Source organism: Chelonoidis abingdonii, chromosome 4, assembly GCF_003597395.2.
Source record: "Chelonoidis abingdonii isolate Lonesome George chromosome 4, CheloAbing_2.0, whole genome shotgun sequence".
NCBI classification, from domain to species: Eukaryota; Metazoa; Chordata; order Testudines; family Testudinidae; genus Chelonoidis; species Chelonoidis abingdonii.
Genome location: NC_133772.1, coordinates 55,482,940 through 55,508,366, shown reverse-complemented (window position 1 = coordinate 55,508,366; position 25,427 = coordinate 55,482,940). Strand labels below are relative to the sequence as shown.

General features: G+C 41.2%; 1 long non-coding RNA gene across 2 annotated transcripts in view; it reads left to right on the top strand.

Annotated features, from left to right (window-relative positions):
* Positions 1-25,427, top strand: part of LOC116831654 (uncharacterized) — a 65,522-nt gene that overhangs the window by 38,113 nt on the left and 1,982 nt on the right. Inside the window, exon 7 of one of the 2 annotated variants that reach the window (XR_004375266.2) lies at positions 11,811-13,686. The exons of the other annotated variant lie outside the window; for it this stretch is intronic. This is a non-coding gene — a long non-coding RNA (uncharacterized LOC116831654). Of the gene's footprint in view, positions 1-11,810; positions 13,687-25,427 lie in introns of those variants that run through there. 2 annotated transcript variants of the gene reach the window in all.

The window sequence follows — 25,427 nt, the reverse complement described above, 5'->3', positions numbered from 1 at the left end:
TTCTCAAATCCAAAAAGAGCCTCCCGCATGGGACGTACGGGAGAGATACTGGATCTGATCGCTGTATGGGGAGACAAATTGTTCTATTAGAACTCCGTTACAAAGACGAAAATGACAAAGCATTGAAAAAGTCTCCAGGCTATGATAGGCAGAGTCCACAGCACAGTGCTGTGTGACAAGCGTAACGGAAAGCCAAAGAATCAATGGACGTCATGACGGATGGAGGGAGGGGTAATAAGGACTCCAGCTATCCGCAGTCTCCAAACTTTGCATCTTGGCTGAGTCCCATCCCTGTAGGCATCAAACACATTGTCCGGGTTGTTCGGTATTCTCATCAATTATACAGCCCCTCCCCCCGTGAAAGGAAAGGAAAAAAGTTGTTTCTTACTTTTTTTATGTCACATATGTCTCTGCATGCTGTGGATAGATGCAGTGCTGCAGCACTTAACGCAGCATTCTCCCCTCCTTCCCCTCCCTGTGGCAGCAGTACAGTGGAAAAGGACTGATAGCCATCTCGTCATTCCCATGAGTGCTCCTGGCTGGCCTCAGGTGGATGTGCTGGGGATGCTGGGTAAAATAGAATGACTCCATCATTCCCAGCAAGATTGGTACAGAACGGCTGGTACCGTGTTTATATAGCAATGGGGGCTGAGCTCCATCAGCCCCCCCTTTTCATGTCTAAAAGAAAGATTCTGTACTGCCTGGACTGATCATAGCGTGGAGCTGCCTCCCCCTCTTTTATTCCTTACTAAAACATTCTCAACGTGTTTCTAATTCCTGCATCTTTATTATTATCCACTCAAGGTGGGGACATGCCAACGGTTAAATATATAGCCAGGGGGGCTGGATGATTCCGTTTATGGGGGGAGCATTAATGGTGGGCGGTTGTGCAGGGGGCACCCCCTAGAGTAGTGGCATGAGTTCATTCTGCGGGATTTGACACGAGTGGCTGTGTCCTCTGGTTCTCTGCTACACGTGGCTTCTAGTTTACACTTGCTCAATTTAGGCAAACTGACTCTCATTTTTAGATAAACATAAAGGAGAGAATGCCACAGGGGAGTCTTCCCATTTTTTTCTTTGTGCCCCCAGTCGACCTCAAGCGCTTAGGTAGGAGCACCTGACAGCCAGCAGACGGACAGAACGACTGAATACATTATCTTATTTACAATGCAGGCAGCCGGTACAGCACTGTAACCCGTTCTTGTACTTGCAAAGGAAATGGACATGTTCTGCTGGCGCAGTATGCTTTCTTTGTCAGCAGCACCCAGTAACATTACAGTGATCAGTGACAAGGCGAACGGGCTCCATGGGTTTGCCATTGCTATTGGCGTTGCCAGTGGCATCCAGGGAAAAGGGCTGAATTGTGCTGTTGTTTCATGGAGGAAGGAACATGAGTGACGACATAACATTACCCAGATACGGACATGTTTTTGCCCATCATGCCATTGGGGATCTAACCAGAATTAATTCCGATGGGCGGTGGGAGACTGCGGGAACTATGGGATAGCTACGGGTAGCTACCCGTGCAACGCTACCAGAAGTCGACGCTAGCCTCGGATCATGGACGCACACCACCGAATTATTGTGCTTTGTGTGGCTGCGTGCACTCGACTTTATTCAATCTGTTTTACAAAACCGGTTTATGTAAAATCGAAATAAACCTGTAGTGTAGATGTACCCAAAGACTCCTACCAAAGACACAAGGCAAAAATCACAATAACATTTAGAAATATCTTTCTAACATACTATAAAACTATATAGAATATTAAAGCAAAATAAAACTTTATAAAGCTGCATTCCAGAGTCTCTGCAGTCAAATATGGTGATAAGTACAGTTTTATGGCCATGAAGGTAGCGACCATGGCCATGACATTAATTGGCTACCACCCATCCAGAATGAGAGTCTCCAAAAGAAAACAAGCCGGGCAGGGTATGTAAAAGACAGTTAATTCACAGAATTTCAGTTAATATGTATCTGTTTTCTTTACCATTAAAAACAGAATCATTTTAAAAGGTTAAATATTTAATGTCCTACATGGACATAATATTCAGATGGAACCCCAAAGGTGTGAACTCCACCACAGTTGTGACATACTCACTTGTGCCCCTCAACCAAACTGTTCATCCTAATTGTCTCACTTCTCTGCACCTCCAGGGCAGGCCAGGCAGCCTTGGAACCTGAATCAGCACTTGCAAAGACCCGAAGTGCCAAGGAGGCAGAATTTATGTTTATGAGTTCCTCCCATATATACACTTTTAAATAACTGTTTAAGAGGTAAATTTTCAAAGCAGGTTAAAATTAAGTTACCAGTCCCAGGAATTGGGACTGGTAACTAATGTAGTTTTTCACTGCAATCCCTGGGAAGCTATGATAAGCAAGACAGTGGAACTACTGCATTTCTTTCCAACAAGGTAGCAACCATGGCCATGACAATTTTTATGTCCGTCAATGGTGGACAGAAAGAAAGTTGAATTTCTTTAGTTAGATTGAACATTTGACAAAATCGCCAACAAAAACCATAAGCATGTGAGCTATTGTTCTCCAAGCATCATGGACATGAAAGTAACTGTAAGTCTCTCCATCAAGTTTGTAATAGCCTAAAATTATAATATTATAATTTATTAAACCATTTTTGCATCACTGAGTTTAGCCCCCACATCTGTCAGGTGAAATACCTGCCTTGTACAGTATTACATGCTGAGGCCCTTCCAAATAACCATTCAGTTAAGGTGTCTCTGTGCTCAAATACTATTATGACAGAAGTATTTGAACTGTTTAATACATTTTTGCCTTTGTGTTTTTCCCCATCTTGGATTTTTTTAGTGGAGAAATGATGATGTATTTTTGATGTGATTACTTGTCTTTGTTCAGATTACAATATGCAAAACTTAATTTTAACCTGCTTTGAAAATTTACCTCTTAAACAGTTATTTAAAAGTGTGTATATGGGAGGATCTCATAAACATAAATTCTGCCTCCTTGGCACTTCGGGTCTTTGCAAGTGCTGATTCAGGTTCCAAGGCTGCCTGGCCTGCCCTGAAGGTGCAGAGAGGCGAGACAATTAGGATGGACAGTTTGGTTGAGGGGCACAAGTGAGTATGTCACAACTGTGGTGGAGTTCACACCTTTGGGGTTCCATCTGAATATTATGTCCATGTAGGACATTAAATATTTAACCTTTTAAAATGATTCTGTTTTTAATGGTAAAGAAAACAGATACATATTAACTGAAATTCTGTGAATTAACTGTCTTTTACATACCCTGCCCGGCTTGTTTTCTTTTGGAGACTCTCATTCTGGATGGGTGGTAGCCAATTAAGAGCATGGCCTGTGTGTCTCCTTTAAATGCACCCTGACCCTCCAACAAGTTGTATAAAACCAAGGTAATTATTCTGGGTCCGGTTGGTTGAGTATGTGAATCTATAAAGAAAGTAACTTCAAGGAATTGGGACTGGTAACTAATGTAGTTTTTCACTGCAATCCCTGGGAAGCTATGATAAGCAAGATAGTGGAACTACTGCATTTCTTTCCAACAAGTTTCAAGTAGCAGTGACCGATAATAAGATGATTGATAAATGTTTAATTTCACTTGTGTATATACACTTAAAAACTAACACAAAAAGGGCCTATCAAGCACTGACTGTTCAGCTCTTAAAACCTGTGAGAACTATAAGTGGTGACATATAAAAACTCTGATTCAGAAGAATATAAAAGCTCTGTGGGCAGTCACACAGTGGGATGTTGCTCTGTGCCCTCTGTTTCAGCAGTAGGCGCCTGCTTAAGAAATAATGTCACTGGGCTTCTGCCCTTTTGAGTGTGCTGGTTTTGTTATCTTATTACATGATTTTTTAAGGGAACAAAAGGGAAAAGAATGGCTGACTGCCTCTGGGGTGCATCTCTGATGACCTTTTCTAACTTCACAACATTGCAAGGACAGGCAGACAAAAGCTTCCACTCCTCCTATTGTTGCTAGGACCTGTAGGGGAGATTACTGGGTTTATCACACTTTAAGACTGAGTGTGACTTGGAACTCCTGGGAGAACAGGGGGATGGGTAAATTAAAAAACTAGGGATTTTTGTTCTGGGAAAAAAAAAATTGTCACAACCTATTGTGTGTGTGTGTGTGTGTGTATTCAAAATACATATCTTGTAAGGAGATTCTTGTAAACTGGGCTGTGTCTTCAATTAGTTTTTTCTAGTTAATTTTAAATTATTAATATAGTTCATAGTGACTTTAAGGGGTAGTTTAGGCTTGAAATTTAAGGTTTTTTGGTGAGGTTTTTGTTTTGTTTTTTGTTTTAAATTTTACTAACCCATATGTTGCTGGAAATGTTGCTCGGAAATTAAAACAAAACAAAAAAACCTGTTTGCAACTCAACATCATAGCTTTGAGCTAGTAAATAAGAACCAAGAAAGTTAAACTTCCTAGCTTATTGTCATTGTGCAAGCTGAGTGAAATGTGAAAAAGTAAACATTTAGCAGAGTGGAAAAAGAAATTATTTTAAACATTCATTTAGTTTAAATAAACTCAGATTATTCATAATGTAAGTAAGGAATTTTTAAAATATACTGTAATATTATGAGCCTCCTCTGAATCCATTCACATAAAGGAAGAAATGGTCATTCCTTTTGCCAGATGGCAAAATTAGGTTTGTGAAGCTCTCAGTCTTTAGAGTTCAGTGTAAATATCTTTGCTTTTGTGGGTTTAAGACAGGATAGTAACACTGGGCCAAATCATGCATTCCTTACTTAAACCTTAGTGATATTTTGCCTGAGTTAAGAATGCCTGATTCTGATCACTGTTTAAAATGATAAACTTCATGAATGTCCCTCTTTCTCTTTTTTAGTATAAGAATTACAGTCTAATGTGTATGTGCATTTGTTGGTTTTAAAAAATGTATTTTTAACATAGTTTTTGGAAAATAATTCAAACAATTTTTTTAAAAAGTCCTTTAATATTAATTTAATATTATTTCCAGGTGTGAAGAACTTCTATAGCTCCTTCACACACATGCTCTTCCCAATGACTGTCATCTTCAAGCTCAGTCTCTGAGCCTCTAATTATTTGCAGTTTTTTTTCCCTCGAGCTTTTGAATTTTCTTAGTGTTCCAACTGAAGTTATAGTTAACTAGAGGTAGAAAAGATGGTACTGTCATTTTACATGGAATTGGAAGTATTATATAACAAATTGAGTCAAATTTGCTGAAGATGATGTAATTAATGTTAGGGTTTTTAATAAAAGTGATAGATCAGACAGTAGGTTAGCCCTATTGATAGAGAGTTAAAAAGAAAAGCAGCGAAATTGCTAGAGTTCAGGAGAGATTTATTTATGAGGAAAGATTAAGCTAAAAATGTATAGACTAGATAAGTGGAGATTATGAAAATTGTCTACAAATACTTGAAGGATGTAACTTTCAAGCAGAGAGAGGAATTATTTATTCAGGTGTAGAAGGATGAATTTAAAAAAGCAGACTGAATATTGGGAAATTCTTCTTGTCCGTGAAATGTATTAGCTGGGAAATGAGTGGAACCTAAATCACCTCTTTGGACTTTTAAAGTTAGATTGGAGAAACCTTTCAATATATAGTTTAGGGAACAATCCTTCATTGTCATAGAGATTAACTGGATGATCTAATATGCCTTTTAAAGCTCCAAGTGGTACGATTCAGTAAAATTCACCCTGGCTATCACAGGCAATTCTTTATAATTGAAGGTATCTTTGTGCCCATTCATTATTGGTCCTCAGACAGAGCCTTGCAGGAACTGTAATTCACTAAAAATGCCTCATCACCTCCCCCCCCCCCTCCATTATAGAATGAATGATTAGCCTCCTGGTTACCTGTAAAATGTAGATAATGTATTTATTAGTTTCATCACAGAAATGTGTATTAGAGCCTGAACTATAGCTCTTTCAACTAATCTTGCTTAGGGGTAATGCACTGTGATACCCTGTTCCTTTCTTTATGCAGAATCAACAAGAGCCTTCTACTACTGCTTGTTGAATCTTTGCAGTCCTACAACAAACGTGCTATTCATTCTCTGCAGTTATCATCGGAGAGCTCTACAGTGGAGGGCTTTCACTCATTTTCATATATCCATCCCTTGTATACAATGGCTAGACAATGGTGCTCTAACAGCAGTAAACAGCAACAAATTCATAGTCTAGAAGCCACTAGCAAGCACTATTTTTAATGAGTATTACATTTAAAATACAATACCTTATGCTGTTTTTATTAGTTTTTAACCAGTTGGTCATTGAAGCTGCCAGGGTCAACATGTTGGACTCCTGGTCTCTGTCCACTGTGTTAAAGAACATCCCAGATTTTTAAAAATAGATATACAGTAAAATTAATATAGGGATTCTTCATTTAGTTTAAAAGAAACCACCTTTCCTCTTATTAGGGTCCTCAATTAAGAGTTTCCACTTTCACACTGGCTTGTTTAGACATAGGTCTCTGCATGAAGGAGATTCAGACACTGATCTGATAACTAGATTAAACCCTCAAACCATAGTAATATAGACCATTTAATAGTTATATCCAGTCATGAGATTAATCCAACCAAATCTGTGATGCCAATTAAATCATAATTTAGCTTATGCACTAATATTTCCAGTTCTTCCTGTTTCCTCCCCCTGTTCCTTACATTCATGTTTCAACATCTAAAATGTTGAGCATATTACCTCACGTTGGTCCTATGACCCTATTGTAATCTTCCATGACACCCCAACATCTATTCCTCTGTTAGGGTTACCTTTCTTATGCTTACCCATGGGTTTTTGTCATTTCCAAAGCATCTGTGTGCCTCACAATCTTCAATGTGTTTATCCTCAGAAAAGCCCTATGAGGTAGGAAAGTGATGATAAACTGGGGGACAAAGCCTAAGTGATTTACCATGAGTCACATAGGATGTCTGTATTGGAGCAGGAACTGAGCCTAGCTCTCCCAGGCCCTGGGCTAATCCTCTAACCACTAGATTAATGGGCTCAGGCTTCAGGGACAGAGTTTGGTCCTGAGTGTCATCTTCATTTTATCAGAGCTTTACTTTTAAGATAGAACCCCAATCTTTTTGTGACTATTTTAAGCCACAAAAAAAGTGAGCTGATGCACGTTTGGGACTGTTCCTCTTAAACTGGCAAAGGAAATAGTTTCCTTGAAGATGGCATGTACAGGATTTAACATAAAATCTGACAAAAAAATTTGTGTCTAAAAACACGTGATGCTAATAGAGATACCATAAAATCCAATCATGTTTTTTATAGTAAAATGCCCCTTGAAAATCTAAAAAATCTTTTTGCTCACTTTCTGTTGAAGAGACTAGTTGAGCAGAGCACAGCTGTTAAGGTTTCTGATGGCTACCACAGCAACATATACAGACAAATAGTTCTAATATATAAGTTCAAGCATAAATTCAACCCTTTAGATGTTTTGTTCCACATACTTTTGCTGAACATGATTGTTTCAGAAGCAATGTTCATTCTTACGAAGTAGAAATTATGTCATAAATGAAGCTCAAATATCTTCTATTACTATGTTTTAGGCATTAAAGAGTTAGAGCTTGGGTTAAATTTTCTAAAGTGCATAAGTCTTTTTTTATGAGGTGGCTCAGGAGCCTAAATCTTACTGAAAGTCAATGGAGTTTAGACTCCTAAGCAGACATGCCAAACCTGCGAAAAAAACACAGAAATTGGGCTTTTTTGGCTTAATTGGCTTGTGAGTTGCGTGTTGGCTAGTTTTTGGCTTGTAGCTTCTTTTTTTGATCGGCTCCCAGCAAGCCGGGGCAAGGGGATGAGAGAGTCGGGGTGCACAGTGGGCTCACCACAGTCCCAAACTGCATGCTGGGGGGTCTAGTCACATAAAGTGTTGGGATTCTTAGAGATTGGCTTGTTTTGGCCTTGTTTTGAAATGGGATTAGATTGATTTTTTTAATCTTATTGTGAAAGTCAGGGTGCTCCTTTGAAAGGCGGCAACGGTGCTCTAAGTCATTTTTGAAAATGAGACGTAAGCATTTTTGAAGATGCTACCCCTTATGTCCTTTTTCCTGCAGTAACCCACTGGAGTAATCCATTATGAGAATGCAACTTGATCTTTTTATAAGATTGTTATAATGGGTATAATTTTATACTTCTGTATTTTGGCTTTTACTTAAATTTATTAGAGAGACAAGGTGGCCGAGGTAATATCTTTATTGAACCAAATTTTGTTGGTGAGAGAGACAAGCTTATGAGCCACACAGAGATCTTTAGGTTTGGGAAAGGTACTCAGAGCATCAGAGCTAATGAAAGATGGAACAGATAGTTTAGCATAAGTAGTTAGCTCATATTCTAAGGCAGGGGTCTCAAACTCAAATGACCACGAGGACCACATGAGGACTAGTACATTGGCCTGAGGGCCGCATCACTGACACTTCCCCCATCGCCGCCCTTGGCCCCGCCTCCACTCCACCCCTTCCATGAGGCCCTGCCCCTGTCCCGCCTCTTCCCACCCCTTTCCTGCCCCCATTCCAACCCCTTTCCCAAAATCCTCACCCAAACTCCCCCAACTCCCCCCCGCCCCCAGGAGGAGCAGGAGGAGTGTGGGGTGTGGCAGGAGCTCAGGGCAGGGAGTTGGGGTGTGGGGTGCAGAAAGGGTAAGGGGTGGGTCAGAGGGTCAGGGTCAGGGCAGGGGATCAGGTTGCAGGAGGAGTGCAGCAAGGGGCTCATGGCAGTGGGTTGGGGTGCAGGAGGGGTGAAGGGTGCAGCAGGGGGCTCAGGGCAGGGGTCAGGATAAAGGGTAGAGCAGGGGGTCAGGGTGCAGCAGGGGACTCAGGGCAATGGGTTGCAGTGCAGGAGGGGTGTGGCAGGGGGTCGGGGTGCAGGATGTGGCAAGAGGCTCAGGGCAGGGGGTTCAACTGCAGGAGGGGCTCGGGGGGGCGGGCTTTACCCCAGCACGCACCGGGGGCAGGGAAGGCTCCCTGCCTGCCCTGCCCTGCCCCCACGCCGCTCTGCTCTGGGAAGTGGCTGGAACATGGGGGAGCAAAGGCACAAGGGTGTGTTGCTGTTGCTTCAGGCACCGCCCCCAACATCTCCCATTGGCCGGGAATGGGGAACCACAGACAATGGGAGCTGCTGGGGGTGCTGCCTGAAGCAACATCAACACACACCCCTGCACCTCTCTTCTCCCACGTTCTTTCCACTTCCCGGAGCAGCGGGGTGGGGCAGGGCAGGCAGGCAGGCAGGGAGCCTGCCCTGCCCCCAGTGTGTGCCGGGCCAGAGCCATTCTAGATAAACGCTGGAGGGGGGCGAGGAGCCGAGTGTTCGAGACCCCTGTTCTAAAGGACCATTCAAAGTAGAGTGGCCCATTAACAATTCTGCAGCTGTAAGACAAAAAGGGGGCTAGGGTTACAGAGTGTTGTAATAAGCCATAAATCCAGTGTGGCTATTCAGTCCATGATTTTTAGTGCCTAACAGAAAGCTCTGAATTTAAGCTCCTAGGTTTATCTTTTGAAAGTGTTATGCAGGTTTCCATTGAAGATGATGACTGATAGGTCAGATATAGAGTGATTGCTTTGTGAAAAGTGTTCACCCACAGGTGAAAGGGTGTTTTTGTCTTTTATCATTTTCCTGTGTGAGTTCCTTTGAGTGTAGTGATTATCTGGTTTCACCCACATAGTTGTTGGGCCATTTAGTGCACTAGATGAGGTACACCACATGTTGTGATAGGCATGTGTAGGATACATGGATCTTGAGAGGTGTTTTTTGGGGGGGATTTTGAAATGCTCATCCCCCACGAGCCCACCCCAGTGACTTTCTATGTACTTTCCAAGATACACAAACAAGGAAAGCCAGGCAGACCTATTATATCTGGCCATGGCACTCTTACTGAAGGAATACTGGGACTCATAGAAACCATCCTCAAACCACTTATCACACACAGGACCAGGTTCCTCCAGGACACAACCGACTTCCTCCACAAACTCCACAACATTAACAACCTCCCTTAGAACACCATTCTTGCCATCCTGGATATCGCTTCCTTGTATACCAACCTCCCTCACAATGACGGCATAGCTTCCTGCCTCAAATATTTACAAGACACTGGGCAACCCTCCATATCCACCCCAGACATACTGCCAAATTCATTCATTTCATCCTCCCCCTTAACAATGTTACATTCAACAACAAACACTTGGTCCAAACCTTGGGAACTGCCAGGGGTACTAAGATGTCTCCCCAATATGTCAACCTCTTCTTAGGCTACCTTGAAGAATTATTTCTGGACAAAAGCACCATGACATCAATGATATACCTGAGATACATTAGTGATATTTCATCCTCTGGATAGATGGTTTAAACTCCCTCATAGATTTCCACCACAACTTCAACAACCAAACCATCTGTCCATTAAACTCTCTCTGGAACACTCCCACACTAATATCAATTTTCTGGACACCAAAATCCATTTTAATAATGGAACCCTAAGACAACCATATACAAGAATCTCATGGATCACCACACCTGCCTTTATAGATCTGGTATACCAAACACACCAAGAAATCTGTTCTCTACAGCCAGGCACTCAGATGCCACAGAACATGCTCTGAGAAGGTCCAGGATATACACCTCGACAGACTTGAAACTGCTTTACCAAACAAGGACATGCCATTAGAGAAGCAGATGGCCATGGAACAGGCCACCCAAATACCCCAAGAGAACCTGCTGCAGTACAGAAATAACCCCCCTGCCAACTGCACACCCTTAGATTTCACCTATCATCCCACACTAGAACCCAGACAGTGTATCAAACAATTACAACCTGGAATGGATAGGGACCCAATCCTGAAAGAACTCTTTCCTGATACCCCCTCCACTTCCTGACCCCAACCAACCTCTCCAAGCTCATCACCAGAAGCAAGCTCACCACAGGCCAAGACACACCAACTCAAAGCAGCACCACACCCTGCCAGAACAACAGATGTAAAACTGCAGACATCTCCACTACTGCAATGGTCAACACCACCCAGAACACACCTTTCAAAATCCATGAGTCCTACATATGCCTATCACAATGTGTGGTGTACTTCATCCAGTGCACCAAATGTCCCAATAACAGAAGTTGGTGCAATAGAAGATATTACTTCACCCACCTTGTCTCTCTAATATCCTGGGACTGTCACAGCTACAACTTCACTAAATTAACATTCATCATACATAAATTTAACCTTCCTCATAACACCTCTTTATAGCACTTAACATGATTGTAATCTTAAATTGATATTTTGAAGAGACAGTAATAGAACAAGCTCTTAGATTAACTGTATCCCTTCTGTGACCTCCCATAAATGCTGTAGGGCAGAGACTGTATTTTTCCCTCTGTGTACAGTACAGGGGGTCCCTGTTATACATCTCTCCCTTATAAGTTATTTAGGATATCTGTCGCTCATCAATAGGGGAATGTGTTCTGATTTACATTGGTCCTGATCTGCATATTCATCATTTGTATGGATCAGGACCAATGTGAACTGGAACATGTTTCCCTATTGTACAGTACTGTACTTGCATCCACTGGCAGCCCACAGGGCCACCGATCAACTTATCCCCCTCCCTTCCAGTGCCTCTTGCCTGCTGCAATCGCTGTTAAGTGGTCTTCAGGAAGTGTGGGGAGGGGACAGTCGGAGGAGAGGGCGGAACTGGGAGGGAAGGGGCGGGGCCTTTTAGAGTGGGGCTGTGTCTAAGAGGTAACGTAAGAGTAGAAGTGAAATTAGATGTTATACAGCATTTTGGAAGAGGTGAGCATGCAGCCAACATTGCTCATATTCTTGGTTTCCTTAGGTGGTAAGAGTGGTAATCAAATTCATGAAAGTGCTAGAAGTGCTATGAAATTGTCATTAGTGAAGATAACATAACAGAGAAGCAGTATACTGGAGAAGATGGAACATTTGCTGGCTGACTGGATTGATGACCTCCATGAAAAAAAACAGCTGTGGGTTTAAGCTTGATTCAGGAGAAGGCCAAAAGCCTGTATAATGATTTAAAGGCAAGATAGGGAGAGCTCAACAGCAGAAAAGGAGACCTTCAGTGCTAGTCATGGGTGGTTCCACAGATTTCAGAAGCGTGCCAGTCTACATAATATAAAACTCACAGGAGAAGTGGCTTGTGTGAATGAAGAAGCAGCTGAAACGTTTCCTACGCAGCTAAACACAATTGTTTTGGAAGGAGGCTACTCTTCCGAAGAAGTTTAACATCGATGAGATGGGCCTTTACTGGAAGAAGATGCCAGTGAAGACTTATATTTCTCATGATGAGAAGACTGCTCCTGGATTCAAAGCCTCAAAAGACTACGTAACCCTTCTGCTTGGGGGAAATGCAGAACGGGATTACAAGTTGAAACCCTTTTTTGTTTACCACAGTGAAAACCCAAGAGCAATGAGATGCAATATCAAGTCTTGTCTCCTTGTAATTCGGAAGTCAAACATAAAGGCCTGGATAACATGCAGTGTTTTCCATAAGTGGTTTGTAGACCATGCTGTCCCTGAATTTAAGGCTTACTGTCAGAAGGAAAATTTGGCCTTTAAGATTCTCCTTCTGTTGGATAACGCAAGTGCCCATGAACTGGACTACAGAGCTCTCTGCCTGAATATAAAGGTCCTATTTTTGCCACCCAACACCACATCATTGCTGCAGCCTGTGGACCAGGGGGTAATGGCCACATTCAAGGCTTGTTACTTACGGAGGACATTCTTCATGCTGATTAAGGAAACAGCAGGTGAAGGAAAGCCCAATATATAGGAGTTTTGGAAGTCCAACAACATCTTGAAAGGCATGGAAAACATTGACGCATCGTGGGAAGAGGTCATTTCGCAATGTATGAACTGCAAGTCTCTAGGGCTATCAATGATACAGTGGCTTGCTACAGGGAGATCTATCATTCAAAGATTCATGCAGGAGAGCAGATGTCGATAAAATCCTTTTTTAAGACTTCTGCAACCAAAAGCCAGCTACGGAAAAGCCAACCCAAGAAAACCCAGCTGCCACCCCTACCTAAGTTTAGCATAACTGACACTGTTTTATACTATATTACTGTTCTGTATTTACTGTATTAAAATTTTTTGTGTTTGAACAGTGTTAGTAGGGTTCTATATCATTTTATTCAATGTTTTATCTGTAAAATGTGTACTGTATAACCTGTCTTTGTAAAAAGGTACACTGTTTAGGTGAAAAGAGCATTGTCATAGGCGAGTGTGGTGAAACTGTGAATGCATCTCCTTCTCCCCTTCCATTATTTCTTATGGGGAAAAATTCCTCAGTATCAGTTGTTTCGGTATCCATTGCCCTTTTCAAAAATGCAACCCCAGTGTATACAGGGGACCCCCTGTACAGCACCCAGCACTCTGATGGTATTTATTAAATATTCAGTATCATGAAATCTTTGTCATAGTGACCAGAAAGGCCCCAATCAAATTTAAGCTCAAGCATCCTGCTGCAACAAACTTACACAAAAGACATTTGGATCAAATTTTGGATTTCTCCATCCTGCAGTGAACCTTGGACCTGAACTTTGATTCCTAAGAATGCAGACAGTGCACTTCCAGTGGAGCAGGACATCTTCTTTTCATGTAGCCTTTGGCAATATGTACAGGTATAATTATAGACACATAAGCTACTCTGTCTGTTCTAGCTGCCAAGAGAATTGGTGGTGAAGTTTGAAACCTGGGCCACATCCAACTACTTGTGGCAGGATCTTTTATTGATGAAACAGATTCATTGCTTACAGAGAAAGCAGAAAGTTTGCATTTCCTGTGACTCATAAAAATATTTTTTAAAAACTCATTTAAATTGATCTTTTTACTTCAATATATCTTGTGTCCTGAGCACTATTCCCAGACAGTATTATATGTTGCTAAATCTCTCAGAAGTAAAAAAGGTATGATAATCCTAGAAGATTAGAGTTGGAAGACACCTCAGGTGTGTCCAGACTACCCGCCATATCGGCGGGTAGCGATCAGTTTATCGGGGATCGATATATCGCGTCTCATCTAGACGTGATATAGCGATCCCTGAACACACTCCCCGTCGACTCCGGAACTCCACCAGAGCAAGCGGCAGTAGTGGGAGTCAACAAGGGAGCCACAGCCATCGATCCCAGGCCGTGAGGATGGGAGGTAAGTCAGAATAAGATACGTCAACTTCAGCTACAGTATTCCCGTAGCTGAAGTTGCATATCTTACATTGTCACCCCTCCCTAGTGTAGATCAGGCCCTCAGGAGGTCATCTAGTCCAACCCCCTGCTCAAAGCAGGACCAACACTAACTAAATCATCCCAGCCAGGGCTTTGTCAAGCCAGGCTTTAAAAACCTGTAAGGCTGCAGATTCCACCTCCCTAAGTAACACATTCCAGTGCTTCACCACCACCCTAGTGAAACAGTGTTTCCTAATAATCAATCTAGACCTCCCCCACTTCAACTTGAGACCATTGCTCCTTGTTCTGTCATCTGCCAGCACTGAGAGAGCCTAGATCCATCCTCTTTGGAACCCCCTTCAAGTAGCTGAAGGCTACTATCAAATCCGCCCTCCCCCCACACTCTTCTCTTCTGCAGACTAAACAAGCCCAATTCCCTCAGCCTCTCCTCAGAAGTCATGTGCCCTAGCCCCCTGATCATTTTTGTTGCTCTCCGCTGGACTCTCTCCAATTTGTCCACATCCTTTCTGTAGTGAGGGCCCCAAAACTGTACCTAGTACTCCAGATGTGGCCTCACCAGTGCCGAATAGAGAGGAATAATCACTTCCCTCGATCTGCTGGCAATGCTCCTATTAATGGTCGGAAAACCATTCCCTCGATCTGCTGGCAATGCTCCTAACAATGGTCGGAAAACCCCAAGAGAGCTATATGGCACATCCTGTACAAACACAAGACTGAGTGCATATAACGCTCAAAAGTTCAGCATAGGATAAAATGAAGAATTACAGCATGATTTAAAGCTGCAACAAGTATAGAGGTCAATAGTGGACTAGAGAGAAAATTATATGAATATTTACTGTAAAAATATATTAATAGAGGTGGTATCATGAAATGTAAAAACCTTGCATTTTGGTTTGTAAAAAGAGTTGTTCTGATTCATTAGGGTCTTGAGGATCTGGGACTTGATACATGTGACATTGTAAGGTGAAATATGGGAAATGTAGTTTCATAAAAATAGTAATGTTGCCTGCCATTTTCTAACTAGTTGGAACCTTCACATGTAAATGAGAGCATATAGTAGTTATATAAGCCTCTTTCATTGGCCTTTATTTATTGTAGTTAGTTCTTCCTTGAAACATTTTAGGTCAGCAGTAAAAGCACTTTTCATTGAAGTAATGGTACATGATCAGTTTATTGGATGATTCAATCCCCAAACCACAAACTGCACAGTAAAATGTAGCGGTGTTCTTGAAGCCAAACTAATACCACTACAAAGAAGTGTGTAGAAAATTATTCATTTGCTTTTGTTTATATAACACTGGCCTGATGCTTCACAAAATAAGTCTTCTGAACAAAATACCAAAGTGCAATGTAACTTTTCAAGTTATTTTTTTGTTTGTTAGACCCATGTAACTTGATTTTGAAATCTACAAGTGCTAGCAATTTTGTACCACTAGTATTCTGCCTTCATACTTCTGCTAATATAGTAAGTTGGCAAACAGTGTTAGGTGATTTGGGCTAAAATAATTCCTGGATGTATAAACAACAAGGGAGTATTGAGTAGGAGCAGGGAAGTATTAGCTCTATATACAGCACTGGTAAAACCATAATTGGAATGCTGTATCCCAGTTTTGGTATCAACATATCTAGAAGGATGTTGAAAAATTGAAAGGGTTCAGTAAAGAGCTACAAGCATGATTGTCTATCTGGAAAATCTAATTTACAACAAAAGAGTTAAGAAGCTCAATCTATTTAGCTTATTCTGGAGATAGTTAAGAGGTGACTTCATTATAGACTGCAAGACCCAGATCCTCAAATGTATTTAGGTGCTTAATTCCCATTGAAAGGAATGAGTGTTAAGCACCTAAATATATTTGAGGATCTCTGCCTAAGTGTTTACGTGAGAAGAGGTTTCTGACAATATAGGGGGTCTTTAATCTAGCAGACAATTGCATAACAAGCTAGAAGTTATGATAGTTGAATCTAGATAAATTCAGTTTAGAAATAAGGTGCAGTTTCTTGATAGTGAAGTTATTAAACCATTGGAACAGTTGACTGAGAGGAAATTGTGGATGTTCCAATACTTGCAATCTTTAAATCAAGGCTGGATGTCTTTCTAAAAAGTATTCTCTAGCTCAACCATAAATTATATGCTCAATGCAAGAATTACTGGGTGAAATTATATGGACTCTGTTATGCAGGAGTTCAGACTAATAATCAAAATGGTCCCTTCTTACTTTTAAAATCTCTGAAAATATGGCTGGTTGACATAAGTTAGTTGTAATATCCCACCAAATCCCTGGCACATCTTGAGTCTTTTTGCTTAACATCTCTTTCTCCTGAGTTTTTTTTTTTTCTTTTTTTTGGAAGCTCATTGCCCCACAAGTCTCCTGGAGTGATCCCGAATAGTCAGTCCCCCTCTCCAGATGGTGGGAGACTTCATAACCTGTTACAGAAATGGAGGTCAGATCAGGACAGAGATTTAATTTACTATACCATTAATATCCACTCTTAGGCTGAAGGTCAAGTACAGTATACATCCAGTTGGATAAGAATCCTATTGCCCTACTGAACACAAAAAACTGCACTAGTGTATTTTGGTGGTCTGAGCCATACGAATAATTGAATCTCACAGGACAATGAATCTTGGGGCTTCCATTGCCATACTTGACAAGTAGCTCCACTAAGAAGCCTTTGGAATATTGGAATAGTTTGTAGGACTCCTATATCCTCCTTATAAAGAAATGTGCATATCATGCAATTATGTTCAAGTTATTTTGAAGGAGTTACACTGGGGATCTGTGACAAGGCACCCACCCCACACTGGCTATTAAGAGGTTAATAGGGCCCTGGAGAGGCTGTGCAAAAAGGAGAGGGCTGCAAGGAGCAGCCCATCAGGGCTGGACAGGATCATATAAGAAGAGCTTCAGGGTAGAGCGGGTTCAGTTGGTCCCTGGAGCTTGAGGAAGGAGAACTGGTTGCTTTGCAGGAGGAGGAAAGATAGCATCTGGGACAGAGCAGTGCTGGGCAGGATCAGAAGAGTGAGAGCAAGCTCCTGGCTGACTGCTAAGACTGGCATGCTAAAGCCCTGAGATAAGGATATGGGAGAAGATGTTGGGGCTGCGGGGAAGTGACCTACGGAAGTAGACTGAGATATTGGAGGGGAAACAGCATATGGCTGCCATCTACTGGGTCCCTGGGCCGTGACCCAGAGTAGTGGGCAGGCCCATGTCCCCCTCCCACACCCCCTTTGCCACTGTGGAAGTGGCTGGACCGTTGGACTGTAGTACCATCCACCAGAAGGGAGGAGCCCAGAGTCTGGCACAATCAGATGGCTGTGTGCTGAAGAGGACTCTGCGGTCCTTGGAATGACACAGGTCTAGGAGCAGAAGCAACAGCAGGCGAGACACCACCAAGAGTTGACATACTGACTTGTGGAGCTGATCTGCAAGATGACCAGCTGGAGGTGCTAGTGTGGTGAGTCCCACCCTGCCACAGTATCTGAAAGCACAATGTGGTGCTAAAACTATTTTTGCTTCCATTTCCCATGTTCTTTCATTAGTCACTTTTCTTTACCTTTTTTTTCATCAGTCTTCCACCTTTCCTATCTTGTCTAATTACAGTATTGATGGGGCACCCATCAATGTAATCCTCTTTGTGTTTTTTGATCTTCTTCCACTCTTTTTTTCATCCCAATACACTGTCACTTCCTCTTCCTTCTCTTAACATAAATCACCAGGGGGCTATACCTCCTGATTAACTGAAGCCTTTTATAGTGGGGGTTGGCACATTCTCCCTCTTCCCTATGGAGGATAAGAGCAAGAATAGCAGATTTCCTTTCTTTGTCCCTTCACTTGATCCTTGCACGGCTTTCCCTTTTCTCACCCTGCCATGTGTTCTGGTGGCTAGCTTGTGAATTCTTTCCTAAATACATGCTGGTCATATCCTTTTGTAGCAGAAGTAGTGGATCACTGTCTAAAACTAGACTGAGCTAGCACAGTGACAATCCATGAGAAGCCTAATGAGCTCAGCGAGAAAGCGCTGCATGGGAACTGGAAACATACAAATTAGACTGTGAGGGTTTCCTGGCATATTAGCAACACAGCGCCCTTGGGTCCTTTCAAGCAACTTCTTTGCATTGAGCAAAACTTGACAAAACAAATGGAACTCTTATTTGTGGTTGCTTATTTCTCACTAATTCTGAGGTTTTGGAAGGTGAAACTTTTTGTTAGACAGCATCTAGGCAAAGCCTTTGGAGAGTCTTGAAGTATTTAGTGCTTTACATGTACTGTATTTGATTTTGATTTTCTTCTTTGTGCCTTGGATTTAAAATGCACTCCTTCAGTCAGAGGCTAATTAAAGCTGGCATGCAAAATGGAAAAAGTATCTCGGACCTTTCTGTGTTGATTATAGTGAATGTTTTGCCTCCATACATATTTTGCACAGCAAGTTAGACGAAAGTTGAAATGTGCATTAATTTGGAAAAACATGAAGCTTAACTCAGTATTTATACATTATTGTTATTATTGACATGAACTTATATGAAGGCTTTTATAAGTGGATCTCAAACTACTCTACACACAGTAATTATCTGAACTTTCAGGTTTACTGGCAAACTTTCAACCCAGGCTTTTTGTAAGATAAAAAAGTTATTACGTAGTTTTCTTTGAGAATTAGTTCTGGTGGTGTATAAATACAGCACACCAGATATGTGTACACTGTCTGTATTGCAAGTGTAAGCATACATGAAAGATTTATAATTGGGACAGGGTAAGCAAATGGTAAAGAGCTTCTTTTTCCCATTTACAACTAGTAGTGACAAGTTACCACTTAATTTTATAGTGCATTCTAGACTTGTATTGACAAGAGTATGAAAAATGTGGCCCATGTCATGAAGGTCTAGGGCCTGATTCTGCCGTTGTGCAATATGTCTACAAATATTTTAAATTTAAATTAACTTTTAGATAGTGAGTTCAGATTGTGACTGGTCCTTGCACAGATGACTAAAGTTGGTGGGATTCAACATTTCTGTCTTACACCCACCACGTAATAGCCAGAGAAGTCTTCATCCCAGTGCTTGGAGGCAGGGAAGCAGGGACTGTTTGTTTCCTCCAGGTACCCCCGTGGTGCACATAACCCAAAAAAGAAGTAGGGAGTGGTGGCTGTGCACTTCACTGACCCTCACTCAGATCTGTACCATCTGAAACACTTTAGTCCCAAAAGTATTAAAAATGGATCTGAAATCATCTCAAATGTATCATAAAAGAAATGTATTAGGCCAAACCACTTTAAAGATCTTCCAACCCACTTAAACTCTTTCCATTCCATAACCCTTTTCACCTCTCCCTCCCAGAATAGCCCAGGAAATGGATAAGTCTTGTAGCATACTCTGCAGATCATAAGATCTAGGATCTAGCAGATAAAGTTGCAGACACCAAAGATGTCCTGGCATTTGCCCTTTTCTTGTTTAAACCAGATGACTGTTAAATCTAGTGCCTCAGCTGTTCACAACTGCCATAGCATTGCATGAAGAAATGGTACTAAGTCAGAACCTAGAGTCAATTTGATAGTGCAAAGTCAACACCTTAAAATTATCCTGGAAGTCAAGTAATAACCAGGACAGGTCATAATGCATTGATATGATGATTTCTCTGTGTGTGTGATGCTATATTCTTTAGTCACTGAAGTTTCAGGGTGGATTTAAAGTGTACTGCCTGAGAGTGTGTGTAGCAAAAATCCACCAGTAAGGTGACAAAGCTGTGGTTAAGCAAAGTCAATTTCCATGAGAATAGGTCACAAGGTGGTGCAAGTGCAAATGATAAAAAGTGTTCTTGGCTACTGCCACTACATGAGCATCTAGAAAAAATAGGGGATCCAACCCGTATCTATCTTATCACCCTAGATGGTATATCTGAGTAACAAACGCCAAGTAAACCCTCTGTCAAGGGAACTGATATATAATCTCCGTCTTTTCTTGTGGTTGCTTCCCCTATCCTTATATGAATTATTTTATGCGGATGACCAAGTTTGTGGCTGTCAGGTGCATGTTAAAGTGCTCACCTGTACAGTTCTGTTCTCCAGTATAACAGTAACAAAGTGGAGTCAAATAATACTAATAGGGAATAGTTTGGTAAACTGTTATCTGTTTTTCATTATATCACTTCATGAATATAAGAGAGAAGTCCCCTAGGGAGAGTTTGTACTTGAGAGAAAAGATATTGGACCTGATCATCACTATAGGATGCTGGCCTGCATTGCTGAACTGTCCTGATACAGAACCAGGGCTTCCCAAGAAACCTGGCATTAAGGAGGTGCACACCTACACCTCTAGCTGCGTGCCCATTGCACCATCCCATGGCTTCACCCCTCTTTGAGGTGACTAGATCCTTTGGACTCAAATAATATAAATATATTTACCCCTCTTTGCTATATTGGAGAACACCTATAGGTGCTAGCAGGGCTGGGAGTAAGGTTTGGAAAGACTCAAGGGGGAGGGATGGGTTGACCTGAAAGCAGGAAGAGAATAAGAGAAGCAGTAGAAAGAGAGACAATGCAGATGCAAGGGAGGAATCCAGCTGTATAAAGAGAAGAGGCGGCTGAGAGAAGACTGAACGTGTAATCTCTGCTAAAATAGACTAACTGAACGGATTGAGACATTAAAGATAGTTTTATATCTTGCATTAATTCCCACAGCTCCCAAAATATATCTAAATTGCCTGTTCTGTAGGAGATGATTTATATAAAGTTTAATATTTTTGTTTGTCTAAAGGGAATCTTTGCCAAGACACCACAATTATGAGAGAAGAAATTATGCATTGAACATGTATCCAGAACCATTAGTCATAAAACAGCAAATGGTAAATTACATGAAAGCATGCATTGATTTCATGACCTAGAATGACCTAATGATGCTGGATGAGGAAACAATTGGCCTTGTACTGGAAGATGTTATTAGAAAATACCATTTTTAACAGATGATTGTTCTAGCTTTTTTTAAAAACACACCTAAGACCTTCTTGAACAGACCATGCACACTTGTGTTTGGAAGTGAAATGGGAAAACTTTGGATTGTTCAGTAAAAATGCTGCTTAGCAATTTAATAGCCACTTACTTCCACCTTATTTTTCCTGCCAGCTGTTCTATGAAGGTTGGTTTATAAGACGAAAGTATGTGGAATTTTATTGGGATGGGTGGTTTTAGTGTTCATAAAAACTGCTCCCATGGGTGGAAGTTGAGTGTTTGATGTAAGCGCTTGCACGTCTGCTCCAGTGTTTTAACAATTAAGAACACGTTAAAAGGCAATAGATCAACAATGGTGCAATAGCATCATACCGCACGTCAGCATAAAAAGCCACATTTGAGAAGCCACCAGTGGTTAGTTGGCTGACAAAATGTCCAATTTTAAAGGAACAGCAGCAGCTGGAAACTGTCCTCTTTTGATCTATTTTCTGCTGCTGTAAATCCTGTTCTGCACCACTGCTGCTCCACATTTCTAGCCCATGTGCAAGTCTCCAGCTCCACCCTTCTGATGAAGGAGGCTGATTAAAATCCTCCCATTCCTTCATTACCCATTGATGGCTGCTGCTGGCAACAGAGCAGAGCTATGGCTACTCTTGGTATTCAAGCCCTGTTCTTCCCCCAGACTCTCCTGGCTTGGATGCCTCCTTGCCAAGAGCTCTCATTCAGACCAATAGGGCTTCTGGTTTTTTCCCAGGCAGCAGCAGCTTCTCTATCAGCTCCATAAGCACTCCTTTCAACAAGGGGTGATGACAGTCTGTTTTGGATATGTTGACATTAGAGTTTACTTCTAGTTAATTGATTGCTGTTTGCAAAGGCCAGTTTGGACGCTCCCCAAATATTTGTTCCAGGTTACAAATATCGATGGTTAGGTGGGAGATCAGGATGATATCTATGAATTTGATATATACGCTCCCTCTGTATATTGGATTGGATTTCCTCTATATCGATGCATTGAGATGGACTTGTCTCTGTTTATGGATGTGAAATTCATGCTAGTTTTTTCCCTCCATGAATGTTTATTGCTGTAGGAGCTTCCTAAATTCCTATTTATCAGTTTCAACTATATTTCTAGCCTGTGTGTATTTCACATGCTTTTTGGGGGGAGGGATAGCTCAGTGGTTTGAGCATTAGCCTGCTAAACCCAAGATTGTGAGTTCAGCCCTTGAAGGGGCCGCTTAGGGATCTGGGGTAAAATCAGTACTTTGGTCCTGCTAGTAAAGGCAGGGGGCTGGACTCAATAACCTTTTGAGGTCCCTTCCAGTTCTAGGAGATAGGTAATCTCCAATTATAAACATAGTATGAGGTCTCTTGTATTTCCCTACAAGTGAGAAGACTCAAACTTTTCTCCACACATTTCTATTTACATATCTGTATAGTTACAGGCCAGTCAACCTAACTTCAGAACCAGACAAACTGGTTGAAACTACAGAAAAGACCAGAATTACCAGACACATAGATGAACATAAGATGTTAGGGAAGACTCAACATGGCTTTTGTAAAGGGAAATCAGGCCTTACTACTCCATTAGAAAGCTTTGAGGGAGTCATCAAACATATGGACAAGGGTGATCCAGTGGATATAGTGTACTGGATTTTCAGAAAGCCTTTGACAAGGTCCCTCACCAAAGGCTTTTAAGCAAATTAAACAGTCACAGGATAAGAGGGAAGGTCCTGTCATTGATCAGTAACTGGTTAAAAGACAGGATACAAAAGGTAGGAATAAATGGTCAGTTTTCAGAATGTAGAGAAATAAATAGTGGTGTGAATTTGTGTTGTTGATGTGTACAACCATTGATGTATACCTCCTTGATGTTGGGAGCTAATAAGGTCACTGGTGAGGTAGGTCAGCTAAGCTTGCGGCTAATGGTGGTTGTGTTGCTTATCCTGGCAACAATGGGTTAGATTGTCTTCAGTGGAGATCAAACTGACATGGGGGGTGCTCGGTGCTCCTGACCCCTGAGAGGGCAGGAGTTGGGGTGATCTTCCTTTTCCTGAGAATTTGACATCAACACATCTTACCCAGACAAAGTGGTTAGTTGGGCACTTGTATAAGGCCTTGTGGCTGCCTCATGCAGTGGCTCCGCATAGGGTTGGGGCCTTGGTCAGGCCTGGGACTAAAGTAGACCTTGTAAGCCCAGGAAATGCTAGGATGCTATGGATATAAGTGTATAAAAGTGGGACATAGGCACTTTTGAAACTTTAACTCATAGCCCCAACCCCACTAGGCCCCAATCCTGCAGTTTTAGGGTAGAATCACTTTGGAATCTGACTCTTGGTGATGAAATAATGGTTGGCTCAAGCAAATCCCTTGGTAGGACTGGGGCCACATTTAGACTCAACACTGCACATGGTGGGTTATTGGCCTAGCACAGGGGTCGGCAACCTTTCAGAAGTGGTGTGCTGAGTCTTCATTTATTCACTCTAATTTAAGGCTTCGCCTGCCAATGATACATTTTAATGTTTTTAGAAGGTCTCTTTCTATAAGTCTATAATGTATAACTAAACTATTGTTGTATGTAAAGTAAATAATGTTATTAAAATGTTTAAGAGACTTCATTTAAAATGAAATAAAATGCGGAGCCCCCGGACCAGTGGCCAGGACCCAGGCAGTGTGAGTGCCGCTGAAAATCAGCTTGCGTGCCGCCTTCGGCACCTCTGCCATAGATTGCCTACCCGTGGCCTAGCATAAGGAAAGCGGTTTGAATGCAGTCACTTGGACCATTGTTCTGTAATATTCTAAAGTAGATTAATTCCTAAAAGAAGGTAGGATAACTCTGCTACTGTATGTCAGATCAGAAGATATCAGTTTGAGGAATAGGTGTGGCCCAGTAAAGAGTGACAAATGAGCAGCAGACTTCTCATTAACATTTAGAATGTCTATGTATGTTTAAAAATGTTTAAAGTATTCATTTATGGATATATATTGGTGACACTCAATGTCAGTGGAATTTTAACTTGCATACCTTAGGTTGGAATTTGGCCCTTATTGCTATTAGTGAAATTTACCGTGGATTGTTCATCTGCACTTTATACCCTTCAGGGGAAAAAACAATATATTTTTTGCCAGTGATAATGTACTAAAAAGTTGCTTCTATTTGAATGCCAAAGGCATTTGGATTCTTTTAGATTTTTGCGTTTGCACATGTTTGGACTAGATTTACCAGTGAACATAATAGTAGATGGTTTAATTAACAGAAGACGCTGATTACACATTGCTTACAAACATTCTGCACTGAAATTAACTTAATTTCTCCTTTTAGTAATTTTAATCTGTATTTGTCCTTCATTGACATACTTTTTATCTTCTGATGTCTAAATAATATTCAAACTTCATATAATGGGTCAGGAAGAGAGATTAATCTTTTTATTCAACCATAGTTAGCCTTTATTGGAGGTACTTGTGATTAACTCTAATCACATAGACTCCACTGATAGAACAATTTGTTGAGAATTGTAAAATAATTTGGAAGCCTGTTTCACCAATGTGAAATGTACATTCATATGCAAAGAGAATCTTTACTTTTTCTAGAGAAGCCCTGAACATCTGCCAGGTTTAAAGAAAACATAGCAATAAAGCTTTGTTTCATGTGTATGAGCTCATCTACTCACAATTCTGAGCAGGATTTTAGTTATTTTGTTTTATGAACTATGTAGTAATTAATATTTATCATTATGGCTGTGGTGCTCAATTAAACGTTCAATTAATTTATCTACTTGTGTGCCTGTTTATATGAATTAACTTTTTTTTCAGAAAGATTTTGCAAATGCCCTAATTTTGTATTTTAGCTGGTTGTAAAAATTACAATGACCATTTTCTTTTCTACAAGCTGTAATCATAAATAAAATGCTTGGCTATGTGGATTTTGCTGCTTCACAGTATAGCATGGGGAAAAGAGAGAAGTTTTTTCCTCCAAAGAAAATTTTTTTTTTTCAGATAAAAGTAATCTATTTTGCCTGGAATCTCTGCCTGCTGTGAGCAGGGAAGCAATCCAAAAAGGGCAAAGTAATAGGAAAAGGGCATGTTTAACTAACCTATGTCATAATAAAATAAGATTAACTTTAATATACAAATTCCATTTAATTTACTCTTTTATGGCTCCTATTAGGGTTTTTTTTCATCACATAGCATATAACCCTGGAGCATGCACCTATAAGTGCTCAGCACAGAGGACTCAATAGCCAAAAGCCTTGCAGGGGAAGATGATACGTTTTGGTCCCTTTATTCATGTCTTTGATCGTTGGAGGTTTAAA